Source organism: Alosa alosa, chromosome 3, assembly GCF_017589495.1.
Source record: "Alosa alosa isolate M-15738 ecotype Scorff River chromosome 3, AALO_Geno_1.1, whole genome shotgun sequence".
NCBI lineage: Eukaryota > Metazoa > Chordata > Actinopteri > Clupeiformes > Clupeidae > Alosa > Alosa alosa.
Window position 1 is genome coordinate 16,293,931 of NC_063191.1, and position 19,593 is coordinate 16,313,523.

General features: G+C 42.0%; 1 protein-coding gene and 1 long non-coding RNA gene across 13 annotated transcripts in view; one reads left to right on the top strand and one right to left on the bottom strand.

The window, feature by feature from the left end:
• Window positions 1-2,003: 2,003 nt before the first annotated feature.
• Window positions 2,004-5,200, bottom strand: LOC125291688. Of its 2 annotated transcripts, XR_007193033.1 has the most exons (5): window positions 4,877-5,200; window positions 3,842-3,915; window positions 3,582-3,737; window positions 2,706-2,830; window positions 2,004-2,515 (listed from the first exon to the last, which is right to left on the bottom strand). It is a non-coding gene; the product is annotated as an uncharacterized LOC125291688 (long non-coding RNA). The 2 variants fall into 2 exon arrangements; XR_007193034.1 differs by lacking the exon at window positions 4,877-5,200 and having other exon boundaries at window positions 3,582-3,660; window positions 3,842-3,917.
• The window catches only part of LOC125291687 (R3H domain-containing protein 1-like), a 45,946-nt gene continuing 30,077 nt past the window's right edge, over window positions 3,725-19,593 (top strand). For 3 of the 11 annotated variants that reach the window (XM_048238513.1, XM_048238510.1, XM_048238514.1), the window contains exon 1: window positions 16,508-16,811. The gene's annotated coding sequence lies outside the window, so the exon portion shown is untranslated. Of the gene's footprint in view, window positions 3,998-16,504; window positions 16,812-19,593 lie in introns of those variants that run through there. The other 8 variants (XM_048238508.1, XM_048238515.1, XM_048238516.1 and 5 more) reach the window with 6 other exon arrangements.

A 19,593-nucleotide genomic window follows, 5' to 3' on the forward strand; every position in this document is an offset into this window, starting at 1 on the left:
TTTGTGTTCACACTAGAAAGGCATTAACATTGCCCAGTGGTTGTGCAGACAATCAAGACAACCTGCTGTTACTTCAATGGATGTCCAAGGAGACTCCCAAATGAAGCACCGGTGTATTTGTGGAAATCAATACTTACTAAGCACACTGAGGCTAAGGGGTTCAGGACCAAATATTCATATTATGAAGGGTGAATCATCAGCACATGTTCTGAGCCCTACTTATAGCTGGGCGATCAGCCTATTCTCATGCCGGTGTGTCAGGCTACAGATGCGGGCTGTTTTGCAGAAAAGGAAAGGGTATAATGCAGTAGAAGCCACATACAACAGCAGCTTCCCTGTAAAGGAATCCGGTTCCGTGTGGAACTCTTATACACTGTGAACTGAACCGAGTCAAACAGTAGACCTAATCTTTAGATCTGGTGGATTTGAGACATTTGGTCTATGAGACATTTGTCTTCCTGGGTTGCAACCAGTGGTAACAGACAAAGATCTCACTCCCTCTCTCTTAAAGCAAGCACACCTGCCATCAGAAACATCAGCCCAACTATTTATAAGAAAGGGATGTCGGTAAATGTAAAAATAACAAACAAAAAACAACAGTGCTTCATTTGTTTTACCCGCATACCGTCTGTTTCTCTCTCTCTCTCTCTCTCTCTCTATCACACATACTCTCTCTCTCTCTCTCACTCTTTAAGCGCTCTTTCCAGGTCAGTGCAAAGCTGGAGTACAAGTGGGCGAAGCCGTGGGTGTCCCAATGTTCCGCTGGCCCTCACCCACCGGGGTGAGTCAGCGCGGGGCTCTGCGTTCAGAGCCGCAACGCTCCCTCACGCCCACACGGCCGCCTCTAGAGCCACCTGACTCTAATAACTTCTCTCAATTGCCCCACTCTGAGGGGCAATTTCAACCATACAGAAAGTTTGCTCTCTCTCTCTCACCCTCTCTCTATGCCTCTCTTTCGCTCTATCTCTGTTTCTCACTACTCACGCATACACATGGACAAACGTCACAAGTATAAACACACACATGCACACAAAGATGACTAAACATGCACACAGTAACTGTGCTATAGATAAAATAGACATGCTGATCTGAGACACTACTTGATGTATTATAGAGGGCATACAACCTTGTCATAAAGGACATTTGGCTGGGTTAAAAGTGCATAATATATACAGATAGGCCTATAGATAGATATTTTATTCATCCCGAGTGACAGTAGCTTCAGTGAGAATGATAAAAAAGACAAAAAGCTAAGACCATTCAAATAAGTATGAATATTGGCATCAAGTTCACCTAGACTATGGCTGAGTGATGCTAGATAGAGATCCAGATTTACACAATAAGGCAGATGCCATATGGGACTTCATGAAGCTCAGAGTGCAGACCTGATTGGCCCAATGAGGTGCTGCAGCTTCATAAAATGAGAAAGGGCAAAACTTGACCCCCAATTTCAGTGCTAGACGTCTGCCTTCTATGACCAATTTACACATAAATAACCCATTCAGTGATAGCATATAGCAGAAGAAAACCAAGATGGTGGCAATTGGTATGCCACAAAGGCATATATTAAAGGTAATAAAATCAAAAATGAGCTAAAAAGTGAAGGGGTTCCATAGGATTTAGTGCATGGTGCATCAGATACTCAAAGAACAGAGCCACATGGTGGCCTGCATGGTAATCAAGCCCATCAAAAACTACTAGAACTTTAGCAGGGCATATTACTATTTTAATTTTTACATGATTATAAAATAAAATGAGATAAATAAGTTTACCACTTGAAGTGTGCAGTCACCACCTCCCCTCCTGCCTCAATCTGCCAGTACAAATCTATTAACGACCATGTGTAATCTTTATCAATACATGGAGTTGCATTCAATTCACTGTTCCCTTTGAAATGATTTACACTGCCTTTATTTATTTATTTATTATTCATTCATTCATTCACTTATTTATTTATCTATCTACTTTGCCTTTCACAACTACAATAGCCTGATTTTTAAAAAAAAAATCTGTGGATATTTTTGCATTGCTGGAGTTCATAACCATATCCGGTGTGTGTGTGTCACCAATGCTTTGAAGAGTATTTACATAACTCCCTTTTTTTTATAGTTTCCTCCCCTACACTGAGATGCTGAGGCACTGGTATCCATTTGTTGAGGGTGTCTGCCCACACATCTCAGTGGCTCCGAACTCTCTCTCTCTCTCTCTCTCTCTCTCTCTCTCTCTCTCTCGCCCACTGCTTGAGCCCCCTTCTCTCAGCACCAGCCTCCCACTCAGTGATTATGTAAAAATAACGGGGCCATGGATCAGCCCATCTCTTCAGCGGAGTAGGCTACGCACGTCAGCAGCACCAGTGGCAGGCAGCCTTCTCATAAGGCACCAGTCAATTTTTATGGGGCGGCAGGGAGATGCTACCTCAGATGAACCCCAAATTTCTCCTTTGTGTTCGGTGATGGTGGATCGTTGCTTCGTAAAGCGGCTCAGTTCAGATGCTAACCACGGTCTGATTGAAAGACTGAGAAGAGAGAAAGAGAGAGAATGAGTAGATCACGGTGAATAGTTAGTGGAATAATTCAGCCATTTGTCCAGTGAATGTTCATTGAAGTATTTGACTAAAAAAGGAAAGAGAAATCAGATAGCTGTATGACTGAGTAGAGGCAGGCCACTTCATTACGTAATTGATGAAGACTATAAAAAAGACTCACAGTGTTATACGATGAGAAAGACACAATCTGACATCTGTGATCAATACTTCAGGCTTTCTCTAGCTTGATTTGTACTGGATGGCTGACTTCCCTTAAGACACCTGTCTACGAGCCTCCTAACACTACTGGGGTGGGGTGGAGTACAAGGGGGGAGTATTAGACAGCATGTAGGCTACCATGTTTTGAAAGATACCATCCATCTGAAAAAAAAAGTTCAACTTTCAAGGACCAGAAATGTTTTGAACACTGGGTAGGGTAAATTAATGAATAAATAAATTAAATCAATAGGTAAAACAAGTGATCTATAATTGGTTGTCTATGTCTATGAGAGACTGACTGGCAAGTCGTAGGTTAACAGTACTGCAAAGTACTGCAAAGCTAATGGCATAGACATTTGAAAACCATATCAGCCAGCATGCAATGTGTCAGTGACCACTAATCTAGGCCTGAGAATTGAATGGCTTAAGAATCAAGTGGTTTGCACATGCTATTTTTGTGCTTAAATAAAAGTTTGGCTAGGCCTGGTTTTGAGTTTAGGATCATTACTAGATAGATTGATAGATATACAGTAGATACTTTAGTCCTGACCACTGTCAAAAAGAGGTTGCTGTCACATATGGAAATGAAAATATGACACTAGTCGTACTTTAGAGTGCCCTATAATTTCGCTTGAGTAGCAACTGGGCCTAACTTTAGGGTGTTAATTTCAATCAAAGAATAGAGACAGTCTGTAAGATTGTAGCCTACTTCATCCCGTCAGAGTAAAATAACCCAGGTAGTCTTAAAGTAGCCTAATGTGTAACTTGTATGCCAAAACTTTCATATTTAGGGTTAACCCTACATTTTTCACTCTTAATGGGATCGTTGTCTACTTACATCTCATTATCAACTGATTTCAGAACTCAAACTTTTTAAAACCATGCATGCATTGTCCTCCATAGTTGCTGATGGCGTTCTATTCACAGGCAAAGAGATTTCACCAACTTGGACATCATAAAGTTTCCACAGTACGCTAGCTGCTGCTACTCAGATCTGTCAATACAATAGTAAATGTTCGTATTCAAAGGTGGGCAACTGGAGGAAGACAGTGATTTTTTTTTTTTTTTAAGGTGATCACAATGATTGGACGAAATGACCTGTCAATCGATGTGTAGCATGCTGTTCGGTCCCGTCTGTGGACGCTCTATCCCTCGCCGAGCTCTCATGTTTCCTATGTAGATTGAATAACAAAATAAATTTGTCCAGTGTCACAATAGTTGATTGCAACAGCTACCATCTTTATTGTGGACAAGGTAAGAATATTTACGTTAATTCTTCAGTGTCTAACGACGTTTCTCAATTTTGAATGAAATGATTTTGAATGTAATTTGCGAAACCAATCCTATGCCAGTTGGCTAGCTCGCTACTTACATGTTAGCTTTCAGCTAGCAAGCTAATACAAGAAAACCCTGATATTGACCGAGTTAGCTAGCTCTCTCTAGGCCGCTAGTTGGTTCTGGCTAACTAATCGTTGTTAAACCAATGTAATAATTTTAACCGTTAAGCGCATTATTTCTTTACATGGTATTCAGTTAATTTCAAGCAATGTGTAACTTATCACGTCGAACCGATGTTCATTAACATTACTGTTTCTACCCCGTTGTAGCAATGTATACGTTATATCTAAAATATAATAACGTAATGGCTAACGATAGCAGTTTGAATGGCTATCTGAACTAGACAGTTTATGTAGTTAGCAAGTACGCTAGTTGGTATCTGGATGAGGCCCTCTTACTAACATATCCCCATGGTAAGGTTGGAAATAATGTAAGGTTATCGCCTATCGTTTCTGTTAATGTTGTGGATAATTTCCTGTACAGTAGGCTTTGCCCCACACACATTATTGTAACGTTAAAAGTCAGCATGACATTTAACCTACCACTACGTTATCTCCTCATTTGTTAAGTTAACGTTCAGGTATTTCACTCCGGTTTTTTTTTTAATTCAGTTTGTGGCCTATTAAGGTTAACTTAGCTAACGGTAGTCATTCCAAGACAAGTGCTACGTTAGCATAGACTGTATATGAACGTTAACGATATTGGCTAACGTGAATACATTTGGTAAACCTGACTAGTGTTAGCTCCGTAAGTTAAGATTAACGTTCCTTGGGGATATTTCTGAAGTTCAATTACCTTAGTTAATGTGAAACTTTAACGTTAAGTCTTTCAATGCATTGTGCCGTTGAATGACCAACCAGACATCATTTAGATTTTTCACTGCCGAAGGAGTCGTAGTTAAGTTAACTATGCTATCGATACTGCGCTAGTTAAGTTTTAGCTTAATGTTACTGAAAAAATTGGTTCAAGTTTCGTGAAGGTTAGCTGGCTAAAGTTGGCAAACTTTTGTTACATTCTTATGTGAGTTGTGAGACTATCGAGGCTGAGAAAGTTCAAATATGAGGTGTCATCAAGGTGGGGAAACGTGATTAATAATCAATATCAATTGAAACTTGTTAAATTTACATCTGCTAACGTTACCCTTGCTGCACTGTCTGCTAAGCTAACGTTATACATGGCCATGGCCAACATAAATGATGAACTCGCTAGAACTAACCATCGCGAGAGTCAGGCAGATTTCGGCAAGTAGGTCCTGCGCATAGACTGTTCTAGAGCCAGTTGATTGTTCTAAAAGAATCTAAATAATCTTTGATCTCAACCTCAATGTTGCAGCAAAGATCCGCTTTAATCCTCTCTGGTTGCAGGATGACGAGATGCATCTTTCTTAATGTACTTTTGCATACCGTTACCGTTTTCACTGCTTTTTAAATTATGATATAATTAAAATAATATAAAATATTGATGAACATATGGGAACATGTAACAATATTTATCACTTCTCTATTATAGAAATGCACATTTATCAAAATGCTGACTAGACTATAGGATAAGGTTATTGCGTGGGCCTACATTACACCGTTATATATCAGTAGTAAAGGTAATATACACAGTTTTCATGTGAACAGATTTCATTACACAATAAAGCGTCTAGTCTGTACATATTCAGCTATCTTTTCTTCCCTTCTTAATATAGATCTAGTAGTCTTTTCCTCCTACCATTCATTCACTTTCCATATGTGCTTGTACTTGTAATGTAGGTTTTAACCCTCAATGAAAGGTTGAAACGCCTGTAGGACGAGTTTTCGGCATGTGACAGGATTCTTTTTTTGGTTGTCTGTATTGCTAAACAAATTCATCATCCTAAGCATTATTCACTTTGTTCACCCTGAAGGAGCTGAGGAGAGAACTTTGTCTTTAGAAATCATAGCATGCTGTTGTATCTATCTCAAAGCTAACGTTAGAATACTGTTTGGATGTCGTTTAGCATGCTTACAGCTGCTTGTCAATTTCGTTACTCATGCAGGGCTCATTTTATTGACTCTGACACTGAATGTTTGCAAAATCCCAATGTAAATGGAAAAGTGATTTCCAAGACTTAAAAGTGCTTGTCCCAAAGAGAAGTACGAACCTTTATTTTTAATTAACTGTAACTACGTAGAAAACGTTATGAATTGCATCCACACATCAGCAGCCTTTTAACTTTTAACTGTGTTACAATTGCAAGGGTTCCCTCGCGAACATTTTAAAGTGACAGGCACTCAATTAGACCTATACACTACCAAGACAATCTTAATTATGTGTGTGTGTGTTGTGTTTTCAAAGAAAATGATCAGTTAGCTACTGCCTACTGTTCTCCCTACAGATAAAACTCCATGTTGTCCAGACCAGGGGCCTCATGTACAAAGCTTGCGTACACGCAAAAATGCTGCGTACGCCACTTCTCACGCTCACGTCCGGATGTACGAAGAATGACTTGAACGTGAGAATGTGCGGTCCTCCACGCAAACGTCATGTCTGGTGTACGCACATTTCCAATGTGTATCGTCAGTTGGCGACACTTAGAGGCAATGCAGCGCAACAACATTAGTTGATCACGAGTCTAGGCCTTTATTTGCACAGTATATTGTGAAACGTGGGTTATTAAAAATGATAACACTTCGAAAATAGGCCTATGTTTCTATATAAATGGACATGCAATATGCTCAAATTCTACTAAGTTATGCAACAACCTATCTAATGACAACTGTAGACTTATTAGAGGATCAGAATTTAAAGGGAATGTGAAACCTATAGCCTACACATATAGATAGAATAGATAGGCTGACTAATAAGTGCGGATATAAGCTATTTCCCTTAGTGTGATTGACTGCATAGGATATGACTTTCCTTGAGTAAGCATTTGCATTATTGTTGTCACACTTGTGTGCAAATATAGGGATATGATCCAGAAATCGTAATGTTGTGGCGATGTGGCCTGGATCAACTTTGTTTATTTCACCTCGAGTGCGCGATGCGTGGTAGCCTTCTTGGACACAATTGATGTAATGTTTTTTTTAATTAATGCAGTTGTGTTGTAATGGTTCAAATGCATCAAACCCAGTTGTGCGAACCCTGTCACCTACTTGCAGACTGACCAATAATTCTACCACGGTCTCTGACCCTATAGCTAGCTACTGCTACGCTCTGCCACTGTTTTTTTGTTTGTTATTAATTACAGATGATAAAGACATAAGATTCTTGCCATTTCGTCGGATAAACACTTTTTTAAATTAATTTGATGATTTGGAGCAGGTTCGAGTATGAATGGATCCACAAATGAGTTTTCATTGTTATTAATATTGCGGGATAGGCCATTTTGTCTTCGCGGAGGTCTGCGCTCTCGAGTGGCCTTTTAGTTAGCATATTAAAATGAGTGTGATTGAGGGAGGAGAGAGGGTGGATTGTAATGCTGTGTATGCACAGTTTCATACATCAGGATTTTTTTGTGCGTACGCTACTTTTCAGGTTTGCACGTACGCAATGTTTTAGTATGAAATCCACGCAAGTCTTTGTACATGAGGCCCCAGGTTTTTCAGGGTGTCTAATCACATCGAGGCTAATTTTTCTGTGTGGTATTGTTTCACAATATCTGCGTGTGCACGGCCTGTATCTGTCACAGGTAATATTTATAGTGTCTGGTTGATGCATTAGCGCTGGCAAGAGGTGAACAAACGCTGGTGTATGTATGAACACCCTCAGGAGCTAGCCCACTCTTCCTGCCTGAGAGGTAGAAATCCCATTTGCATTAGACAACACAAACGCAATTGCATTATTCAACAAAATGTTTTTCAGAGGGCTTTTGCTTTGCAAGTAGGTCATTTCTTTCTGATATAATTGAATTCTCTTTCAGGTACGTAGAAGTGTCTTATCCAACTTCATCCACTCTTTTTGTCAGTGCTGTGATCTAACCACTGTTTTTCAGTGTGAGGTGGTGGATGACAAGTTGCTTGTCAGGAGTTCAATGGAGCCACCAGCGAATGAAAGTCACACTCGGGCCATGGCGGCCATTTGTTGCTTCTTACCTTTAACCCTTAAAGGTGTAGGTTTTTGAACATTCTAAGTTCCGCAACAATTGAAGGTTCTAAAATTCTATGTTGAATTCAATGAACCCAGATATTCTTTAGAATGTTCATTTCTCAACATTCCCGTCACACCGGTGTGACGGTACTCCTTTAAGGGTTAAAACCACATCATTTTCAGTGTCCCGCCGGCGGGACGGTTACCACCTCCCCCCAACATTCTAAATCAATCGTATGCACCATATTGCTATGTAGCATAGTAATGTTATACACCATTTCAAAGCTTTGATTCTTGGGAATCCAAAAATGACAACTTTTTTCATGTACAATCTGTATAGTGTTTAACATTCTCAGATTAATCTTATTATGTCTCAATTAAATTTGATCCAAACCCCCCCCCCTCCACTTTTGGTGCTACCCTGACTTCTGGCTGCAGTGTTGCTGCAGTACAATAAGTAGATGCAACATATTGGGTACTGAAATATTCTCAAGAATCCATAGAAATTGAATCTTCATGTTGTGTTATCCAATATTAGTTGTACATATGTATAGTCTATCTTATACACACTCATTGAACCAACAAAGTAAATGCAAAAATAGAGACTTTTTTGTAATTATTCCATATTTTGTGTAGTCAGTCTATATCAGAACACCTGCCATACAATCTAAATAGTTCACAAGAAACCTCAAAGTGTTACCTTTCATTTGAGACTAGGATTATGCTTCTACACAAAGGGGTTCATGTGCAGTAAGCATGTGATTGTCAGTATGCATTTTGGATAACAAAAAGTCAAATGGGAAGTTTCCATAGGCATTTTTCAAAACGCATGAGCATACCTTGGCAAATAATAGTCTAAAGCACTCATATTTTCATTCTATATTGATCTACATTTGCACACAACATCACAAGACCTGGTGCTAGGGCTCAGTTGTGTTTCTAAGTGATATCAAGTGACCTAGAGGGCTGAAATGTGGTCAGTTCAGAGATGCTTGTAATCTGGCAGAAAGAAAAAACTATATTCTAGCCTCTGTAACTCTTTGTGAGTACATCACACATTTATTTTGACTGTTTCCTACTACAGGTTCTCAGCTTTCTATAGAGGTCCAACATTTGATGGTAGGCCCCAGAAGAGGTGGGAACAATGCCCTTGTAAATAGGCACAGTGCAATTTCAGGCAAAAACTTGAAATTATTTTTGAGATTTAAAGAGTTTAAGCTCGACTTCCAGCATCAAACCTCACTGAGCATGGAAAAAACAATAGAAAAAGACGCCAGTTGAAACTGAAGATGTTTCATCTACTTTGGTTAGGTTGGAGTCTTTCTCAGGGCCCTGCTGAATATATTTTGAGTGACATGATTCCCCTTGAAGCTGTCTCGGTCAGTATAATGGCAGTATTGGGGCTGACAACACTCCCCCATATTTAAAGGTCTGCGCATGTGTGAGGGTAGGCCTCTTTATCCTGACACGGTTTCTTAATCAGTGTCTGTGGCCATTTCGTTTAATATGTTGAGTGTGACACGGGGACACTGGCAGGGTTTAGTAGCACACTTCAAACACTGTCCTTTCTGCTCTGGAGTGATGGTGGCTAGGCTTTTCATGTCCCTTTATGGAAAGGTCAATCACTGAGGGAGTTTTGCATTGTGAATTGGATCCCTTCAAAGCTCACCTCCAGCGGGTGGAGGGGTGCTGTGCTGCTCGCGAAGCTTTGTGTGTAAAGAAGATCTGTGTCTGGGCTCTTGACATTCCAGATAAGCCTATGTGTTTTAAAATGGGACATAGATTCCTCCAGAGGTTATGCTGCTGAGATCTTTCATATCTTACTGATCTAAACTGTGATGATTCATTTGTGATGGTGTAGGCTGTTGATCATAATTAAATGACGGTACTAGTCTATAGCTTTAAGTAGCTAATGCAGCAAGGGCACTGAGGCAGCCAGAGCTGTGTTAAGTGGTTTTTGAGCCATTTGATCAGTGTTTTGAGATCTTCTGAGAACAGTAGGCTGTATATCCCCCATTAATATCTAACTACAAATTCACATTATGTTGGTCACACTGGCCTACTGTAATGATTGTATTGTTTGTGTGTGTGTGTGTGTGTTTTGCCAGATAGCATTTTTGCATTGCAAGCACACTGTAAGTAAAGATGGAAAGCTTTTGGATCATACTGTAGCTATGGTTGAACCTGTCAGGCAGCACCAAAAAAACGCACAAAAAACACACACACACACACTAGGGCTGTCACGATTCTTTAAATCCGATTTTAAAGTCACGATTGGATTAGATTTTCAATCTTTTTTCAATTATATTACTATTAATGCATTTCTTTAAGTTATTTACTTTTTTGCCTCATTTCCAGTTGTCTTTTGGTGGTGGTGGTGGTGGTGGGGGCGGCATTTTGAAACAGTTCCTACTTGAGTTAGTTGAGTTAGTGTTAACTGACGTGAATACCGGAAGCAGGCTATCGGTTTAGCAGGAGAGGCTTTTTTAACTGGCTGCAGCTTGAAGTTATAGGAGATAGCGCTCCACAGTTCAACACGTGTGTGTTTGTGTGTGCGTGTGTGTGAGTGTGCGAGTGTGAACGCATGTGTGTGTTTGTGTGTGTGAGTGTGCACGCGTGTGTGTGTGTGTGTGTGTGTGTGTGTGTGTGTGTGTGTGTGTGTGTGTGTGTTTGGTCTTTTGGCATGTATGCTGAGCTTGACATTGGGGGTGTGGCTGAATCATCGATTCTACATTTGATTTCGAAGTTCGACTGAGATATAATTTTGATCGATTTTCGACTTAAAACCGAAATCGTGACACCCTTAACACACACACACATACACACACCTGAACAAACATGTCTGTGTCCAGTATAAAGTAGTGCTGTCAGTTAAACGCGTTATTAACGGCGTTAACGTAAACCTATTTTAACGGCGTACATTTTTTTATTGCGAGATTAACGTTCTTTTTGGTGTAACAACTAGTAACGTTAGAACAACTACAAAACCACACCGGATCTAGCTAGAACAGAAACTAAACAATATGCACTGATGAATGGAATGGAAACATTTGCAGATTAAATGTATCTTTATGATGATGCGCCGTTTGTAGGCTAAAGGCATGTTGCACACACTTGGTTGGGCTTACAAGCTGGCCAAAGAGTAGTAGCCTAGGCTGACGCGTTAGTTGTGTGCCGCCAAAGATTTTTTCACATTCACTTGTTCTGTTATCAACATTCCTCTTTGGCTGCTACTATTTGCGATGCACTCTGCTTTCGACATTCATTTACATTAGATTCCATTCTTTTCAATACAACTCCGCACACCAGCATCACACTTTGCCGCCGTGTAAATCACGATTCAGTTATATTTGGTCGACGCTGCTCCATAAAATCCATTGTTCATCCAGTGTTTGCCTGTTAAAAACTTCGGCGTTGATGTGTGTTGCAAGTGACAGTGCACCATAGACTGTACGCCTATAAAATGGCAATGAACTCATGTTAAAAAGTTCCTTATTTTCAACTGAACTCAAAGATAATGAATATAGTATGAATATAATATTTTCTGTTTGTTATGCCCTTTATAATGTGTGTAGGCCTACATTTTGTGCATGCACTTCTGTGGTAGCATTTATTTCATTTTATATCAGCTATTTCTGAAGAATATATTGTGTTGCCTCAGGTCTGCTGCACATCTTTTGAAATTTGATTTGAAATAATCAAATAGACCTATGTCTTAAAAGTTCAGTTAATAAAGTAACTTGCTTTGCTTTCATTTGAATCCCAATCAAGATACACAATAATTACTTTATTGTTAATATGGACTCCTGGAAAGTTCAGAAATGCAAAATAATTTTAGAATTAGAAATAGAATTTTAATCATATGATAAAATATGTCATTAATCGTGATTAACTATAGGAATTCAGCGATTAATCGTGATTAAAAATTTTAATCGTTTGATAGCACTAGTATAAAGTGATGGCACAAGTTTCCTGTAACACATTTCTCTGTCGGGCTACATTGCGGTGCTCTCCCCTCCCCAATATCTCTCCCCACCCCTGCCTAATGAGGATGGACCTGTGTCCACGCGAGCTCTGTCATGTTCCCCGCTGCATCGATGCTACAGGCCTCTGCTCCCCCCCAGGGACCTCATTAGGGCCCCCCCTCCTCTCCGTGGAGGAATCAACGGGTCCCTTAGGGAAAATGTTAAATAAACGTATTTGTCACTTATCTCCCTCCCTCGTTTGGTCTCTCTGTCTCTCTCTCTCTCTCTCTCTCTCTGACTTGCTCTAACTCTATGCACCACCCGTTTTGTTCGGGAAAAGCAGAAAAATTGCATCGCAAGGCTTAATTAGTAAGTGCTGCCATTACGCTTTCTTTATTATGCAAATGTTGAGGGGCGGGCGGGCAGTGGTGGAGGGAGGTGGTTGGGTGGACGGGCGCTTGGAAGTGTTGTCTCACCAGCCGTGTGCCAGGTGTTTGGTGCCTGAATGCAGGGTGGGTTTCTCTCTCTCTCTCTCTCTCTCTCTCTCTCTCTCTCTCTCTCTCTCTCCGCTGCACTTTCTCTCTGTTTCTGTCTCCCTCTTTCTGCAGAAAGAAAAGACAACTGTACTGTAATTATTTGAGATTTTTTTTTCTCTCCCCCCCCACCCCCCACCAACCTTTTTCTGATCTGCTTTAGAGTCAGAGAGATGTAAATGATGGGGCCACTTTGATTTTCTTTGTCGCGACTCCGGGATGGAAACTGCTGGGCGATTTAGAGAATTTGACGGCTGTCAGCCACAGCGCTCCAAGTGCTCTGTATTCCATCATTCCTAAACCTTCTCCCTCGTGGGAGCTAGCTACCGCAGGACTATCCGTGGAAATCTGTGCATGTGCTTTTATATCTGTCGAGAGAGTATGTGGGCGTTAGTGGCTGATTAATACTGGGGGGAAAAAACAGTCCATGCTCGTATTGGCAGGTTGACGGGTCATTAGAGCTTGAGGAAATCAACACTCGTGGACACTGATGTGTTAGCCCCCCCACACACACACACACACATCGTCCCATGGTTCCCAATGGTTGACAGAGAAATGCATGCACATGTGCTGCCCTCCAGTAGTGACACACTTACGCATAAGTCACACCCACACACTTCGCAATGAGGCCATGAAATAGACTCGAGCATGGAGAGGAAGGCATATGCGACCACACCACACAACCGCTGCGCTCTGCCGAAGAACGGCGCCAGGCACTGTCGCCCGCAAGCTCACGCCAATCCAAACTATTCTGTGCTGTCCCAATTTGGCCCAATAATGTAATGCGCTCCCAGTTGCCACCAGAGCAGGGGCGTCCCTCTCAATCTTCAAAAACCTCTTGAAGACTCTGCTCTTCTGAGAGCGCCTTCTCTCCTAGCACCACGAACAACCGAGCACATTTAACTTGCACTTCCCGTGACCTTCTCGATCCTGTCTATCCCTCTCATCTACACCCTTTTGACTGAATTTGACTCTGAAATGTCCTTCTAGGTAGTAGGTACTTATTACACTATTTACTCCTATTCACACAGCACCTTGATTGTTCTCTATTTTTTGCACGTTGCTTTGTGCAAAAGGGTGAGCTGAATGAAATTGTATGCAGAGCAAGTTCAGGAAATATATGGAGGTGATTACATTTTCATCCATTTTTCACCATTGAACTGCTAAATCATAGGACTTTAGAATGTGCTTCCAGCATCAAGATGAGCATTCCAAACGTCAATTTCCATACGTCAAATTATTTAAATCCTTTGGACACAATTGTTTGTTTGGGTGGAAACATGAAATGTGCTATATAAATAGATAGATAGATAGATACTTTATTGATCCCCAGGGGAAATTCAAGAAATAAATGTTGCCTTGCCTTGGAACTGTTGGATGTCTGGTATCTATACCCTATATACATTTAAATGTACCTTGCTCACTAGATGCTAAAGGATGGTCAATTTTCTTACCATATGAAAACGTTCCTTAGTCTGAAATCCTTCTTGCCATGCTGAGATGTTCTAGGTAAGGGAATAGGTGTCATGAGACATGTCATTCCAGCACCCCAGCAGGCCAGTAACTCCTCCATCCTTGCTGGGATGAAACGTCTTTCAGAGCCTTCGACGTTGCACCATAAATTACTTTGACATATTCTCTGGTGGCGAGGTTTTCAGCGTCTGATTTAGAGCATATGTAATTAGCCATGGCATGACACCTCCTTCGGATTTATGGTGATCAATATAAACGGCCTGCCATTTGTGACTACATTTATTTTACATTGTGTCTGACATCTGGTCTTTGTAATTGAATAAGTAAGAAGTTCATTTTCCTGGCGGAGTAGGCGAGGGGGCAATTAGGGAAGTTGTGCTCGCCTGGCTGTGTTTCTCGCCAGCCGTCAGCGCACTTCTTTGGAGAACCATGATTGGACTGTCAAAATCTCACAGGTTTGGGGTGCGTTGGAGTGATGGCATGTGACTCACATTACGTGTATACCCGTGTGTTACAGTGAGCCTGTGGGTTCACTGTCAGTGTATTTGTGTGTGTGTGTGTGTGTGTGTGTGTGTTGGTGCTAGAGTGACTGATGTGCGAACTCTCTTAATTTAAAAAAATAAATTAATTAAAAGATCATCTGTGAATAGCTTCTGACATATTGAATTTGCAGTGCCTGTGAAGCTTCTTGCACACACGCGTGCACGCGTACACGCGTACACACATAGTTTCTGGGGGGTTGCGGTGCTATGGATATCTATCCGTCTGCCTTGGTGTGTTTGACGCCTCTCTCCCACTCATGCATTGTTCACGCCTCCGCGTGTCAGTGTGACGGCGTCGCCTAAACTTCAGCACTGGAATGGTGAGAACTCACCGCCGAAGCCTTTGCAAGTGGCAGAGACAGACTGCTGTCGTACCACTTCTTTCTTCCTCTCTGCGAAGAAAACTCAGAGAACACTCTGCCCATGCAGGTGTCACTCAGGAAAGAAGCTGTGGGTCAGTCCTTGCTGTACGCAACCAGCTGTTCTTCTCTTATGAAATATTCTACCCGGATGCAGGTTTTTTTTAGGGTTTTTTATGTTGGTTTCCATTTTGGGGCGTTTTTGTACAGTAATATTGTGATATTAACGCTGCCTGCAAGGCCCAAAGGGGAAGGCTTTAATCGAAACCACACGGCTGTCTGGGTTAATTCAGCAGCACAATTGCAGAAACGGCGCCTCAGAAATTGTGAACACCTCTCGATTCAATTACCGTCACATCTCAAATCGAGTCTCCTCAAACATTCTTATTACAGCGAAACGATGCGTTTAATAATTGCCGAGTGCTATCGCCGCTGGCCTGCTGTTCGGCGCCCTGCATCGCCGGCGAATAATGTAAACACTTTTAATGAACGCACTGTTCCTGGACTGCTCTGTGTCAAGGACCTAAGCCGACACTTTATTTGGAGAGGGGGCTGTAGCTGAAGTGGTAATTCAGGAGACGTGCACAACATTCATACATCTGTACGTGTGTGTGTGTGTGTGTATGTGAGAGAGAGAGAAAGGGAAATTGTGGTTCCATGCTAAATGTCACAAGGACAAAAAGTTAAATGAGTGGATCTATAGTCCAACAGGGATTCAGCCCGTCTCCCTTACCATAATAGTCACACTCTTTATGCTTCTTGAAGAAGAGAAGTATCAACCTCTTACTGATGTAATTTTTCATTCATGTTTTCATTTAGATGCAAAAATTCACTGCACAAAGCTACCTTAAATGTTGGGTTGGAGAGTAGCCTGATTACCATTTAGCCTGTTGGATCTTTATTAGAGCTGGTTCTGGAGAAGAGAGGGCCATTTACCAGGAACAGAGGCTGCTTTTAGGCTGCCTCGTAAAAACACTGCCTTTAGTTTTATGAAATATAAGGTCATACAGTGCACATCCCACACAAAAGGCTAGTGGAGGCGAGAGTCATCAATGAGAAATTGAGGTTTCCTGAATAAAATTTGGTGCAGCTGAAAGCAAGACCACTGCACGGTGGTGTGTTTTCAGAAGCCCTCTGTCTCTTACACACTTCTGACCCTGCATAAGCCTGCTGGCAGTGAGGTGTGTGTGTGTGTGTGTGTGAGTATGAGAAGTGAGTGAATGTATGTTCGGGCGTGTGACCCAAACTGCTCCCAAAGCACCCTCCACCACCCCCCATCCACACACACACACACACATACACTCTGTTGGGGGTGGGAAGGTAAAGCCTCCCACAGTTCCGCTGCTTGCCGCCACGGGCTGCGGCTCAGGCGCTAATGAAGAGCTCAATTTAGCCAGTGACGCGCCGGCAGCGTAGCCGCGCGTGCTGACTGGCTGAGAGCGCCGCTGACATCACGCAGCCCGGCCGTTGATTTGCCGCCGTCTCCAAGCCTTTTTGGGGGGGGTCTGAGCCTCAGCCATGGGCTCCGACAGTTAAGCTACAGACGGAGCAGTCGCTGCAGAGAGAGGGATAGAGAGCACGGGAGCAAAGAGGAATAGAGAGAGAGAGAGCGTGGGGGAGAGATTGAGGAGAGAGAGAAAGGGTGAAATAATAGAATAAGAGGGGAGGAGGGGAAGCTGCTTTGGGAGTTTTTCTGTTTTTTGTTTTTTTTCAAACAGCAACTTCTATAGCCAATGCATCGTCTGGTACTATGGAAACTAAAGTATTGACCAATGAAAATGATGGAGTCGACTATGTTGCAGGTGAGTGATGGTTTGTCTGCCTGGGTATCCATACTTCTCCAGCAGCACTTCAGGTGAGAAGGTCATTGTTGAACGCAATAGGCAAATTGAAACTAATACAACATGGTGTGATGATAGCAGTTCTGACAGACAATGCTGGTGTCCTGTGTAAAGTGGTATTTAAATCATTGTTTTTTTTCTCCTTTTGAGCCTGGTTTCCATAGAAAATCGTTTGTAAAAGATCTGTTGACAGCCCTCGTTAAAAGTTTTGCAGACGCTTTGTGGAGGCGTTTGTGTGAGTGTGTCTGTGTCTGTGTGTGGTCGACGCTCAGAACGCTGTGTCGTCTGAACAGTGTTTTTCTACGCGACGCGTCTCACTGACCCCTGGATGGCTCCCTTTTGTGTGGAAGCAAGCGGTTTATTTGCCCTCAACACTCCTGACTGTGAAGGGGTGGGGAGGTTCAGTGAAGGTGGAGGAGAACACTACTGCAAGGTGGTGATTCTCCGCTTTTAAATGACCCTCAACAGAGCATCGCTGAACTTACGTATCTGATTGGAAATGCAAGATTGTGGGAATCAAATAGATCCATAAAGTGTCTGTGTGTACGTTCTGCTGAAAACTAATTTTCGTTCATTGAGTGAGCCACAGATGTTTCCTCCTGGTTTTTTTTAATTTTTATTGACCTTAATTGTTTTTGTCACTCCTAGGAGTCCTAGCATTGCAGAGTTCAGCGAGGTTTAAAAAACAAAATGAAAAAACTATATATATCTCTTTTTTTATTGAAGGAAGGTTAATGAAGGTCTCCTGTTAATGTTCCAGTTCTAAAGCGCTACCCGAGATAACCTCCTTTTTTATACTCTCGCATTTATTTGCTTAATAGCTTAATAATTCCCCGCTAATTGCCCTGATTGCGTTTCCTGTAGTCTACCTTGAGGGGCGAATAGGATTGTTTTGGCACCGAGTGCCGAGCGATTGAGTCTTTGTAGAATTATCTTTCGTAGACTCGGTGTGCTCTGCAGAGCCCTGTAAAATGGGGTAATCGAATCGAAAAAAAAAGAAAGTGGGACAAGGTTACACCTGGGATTGATTCATTAAGCCTGGCAAATGGGCGTCGCCAAAGGCCACGGTATTCATTATCTAGTTGCATTTGTGGTTCTGCGAGGCTTTTTTTTCTTTTTCTCCTTCCTTTCACTTTCTTTCTGCAGTGTGTGTGTGTGTGTGTGTGTGTGTGTTTGCGTGTGTGTGTGTGTGTGTGTGTGTCATTGAGAGCTGGCGAGTCGGAGCGACGGCAGTGGAGTCCTGCAGGGAGACAGATGGCAGGGCTTTAGAATGGGGGGATCAGTGATCTCAGAGGAGAATGAAAGAGGAGGGAGGGGTTTTTTTTTTTTTTTTTAAAGCACCTTTCAGATAGTCATATTTCTTGTGCTCTTCAGCCTGGGCAAGGGACTGTCGCTGTGTAAGGATGCCGTTGTCATTCAGTCCTGAAATGCACATTCTGTTTTTCCAATTTGAGATATTTGTGAACTTAAGGGCAGAACGAGAAAGGAGTTAGAAGAAACACAATTGTAGATGGGACAGTGTTTTGTAACATAGGCTAAGCCATGTGCTTTAATTTCAGAGGACTGAGAGGAACACAGCAGCATGAAGTTACAACCTCAGAATACAAATGACCTGTAATAACTCTAATATTCATAAGGGTCAAGGCAAACTTACTATCTTATCTTGCTTCCTCTCTTTCGTTCTTTCTCTCTCTCTCATTTCCCCATGTCCCTGTGCTGCTGTTAAATGAAAAGATGAATTAAGCAGCAGGTATCTGAGAATCCCCCAGCATTAATATTCAGCGCCCGTGCTTGCCAAATGTCAATCATCTCCAAATATAATTGGCTGTGAAGTAATAATAATAACATTGTGATGGGGATTATATTAAAGCAGACACCAGCCCCGAGTGTGCACAGCTGCGGCTCTGAGAAAATGAATAGCAGACGTCTCGTCGGGTCTTTTGTGCCATTGATTTCTTTATTATTTTATTTACATTGTTTGTTCATATTAATTTTGTTCTCTCATTGTCTATCCAGAAAAAAAAGGCTGTTAATTTTGAATGTTTTTGACTTGTAATAATGTAATAATGTTTTAATATTAGCCTAAATGGGCAGGTGCATCTCTAACTCATGTACATTGCCATTTTCACAAACATCTTGGTTTGAAAATCCTAATTGTTTCATTTGAATATTTCACTTACCGTATTTTCCGGACTATAAGTCGCACCGGAGTATAAGTCGCACCAGTCAAAAAATGTGTCATGAAGAGGAAAAAAACATATATATAAATATATATATGTTGCACCTGAGTCGCAGGACCAGCCAAACTATGAAAAAAGTGGTGCGACTTATAGTCTGGAAAATACGGTATATTTTTCACCAGTCAGTCTTTCAAACTGAAGCCCAGACAGCGTTGCCTTATGGGTTGCGCTGATTTAAAAGACTCCTCGGCACTAGTAATAGCGTGCGGCCCAGTGTTTGGCTTCCCTTCATTGGGTGCCAGCGGCACGGGCTTCTGGCGGCGAGGCAGTGAATGGCGCGTCGCCGGCCCGCTCTCGCCTCTCCTCTCTCCTGGCACCAACCGCCCAATTAGCGGAGAGTGGAGACACAGAACCACAGCTGTTCCTCAGTCTTCAGAAAAGCGCCGCGTTTCTTGGAGAGCAAAGAGAGAGAGCCCCCCCGCACCCCACCCCCGTCACACACACACACACACAAACACACACACAGAACACAGACACATGCACAGACACCGCACTACCCCCAT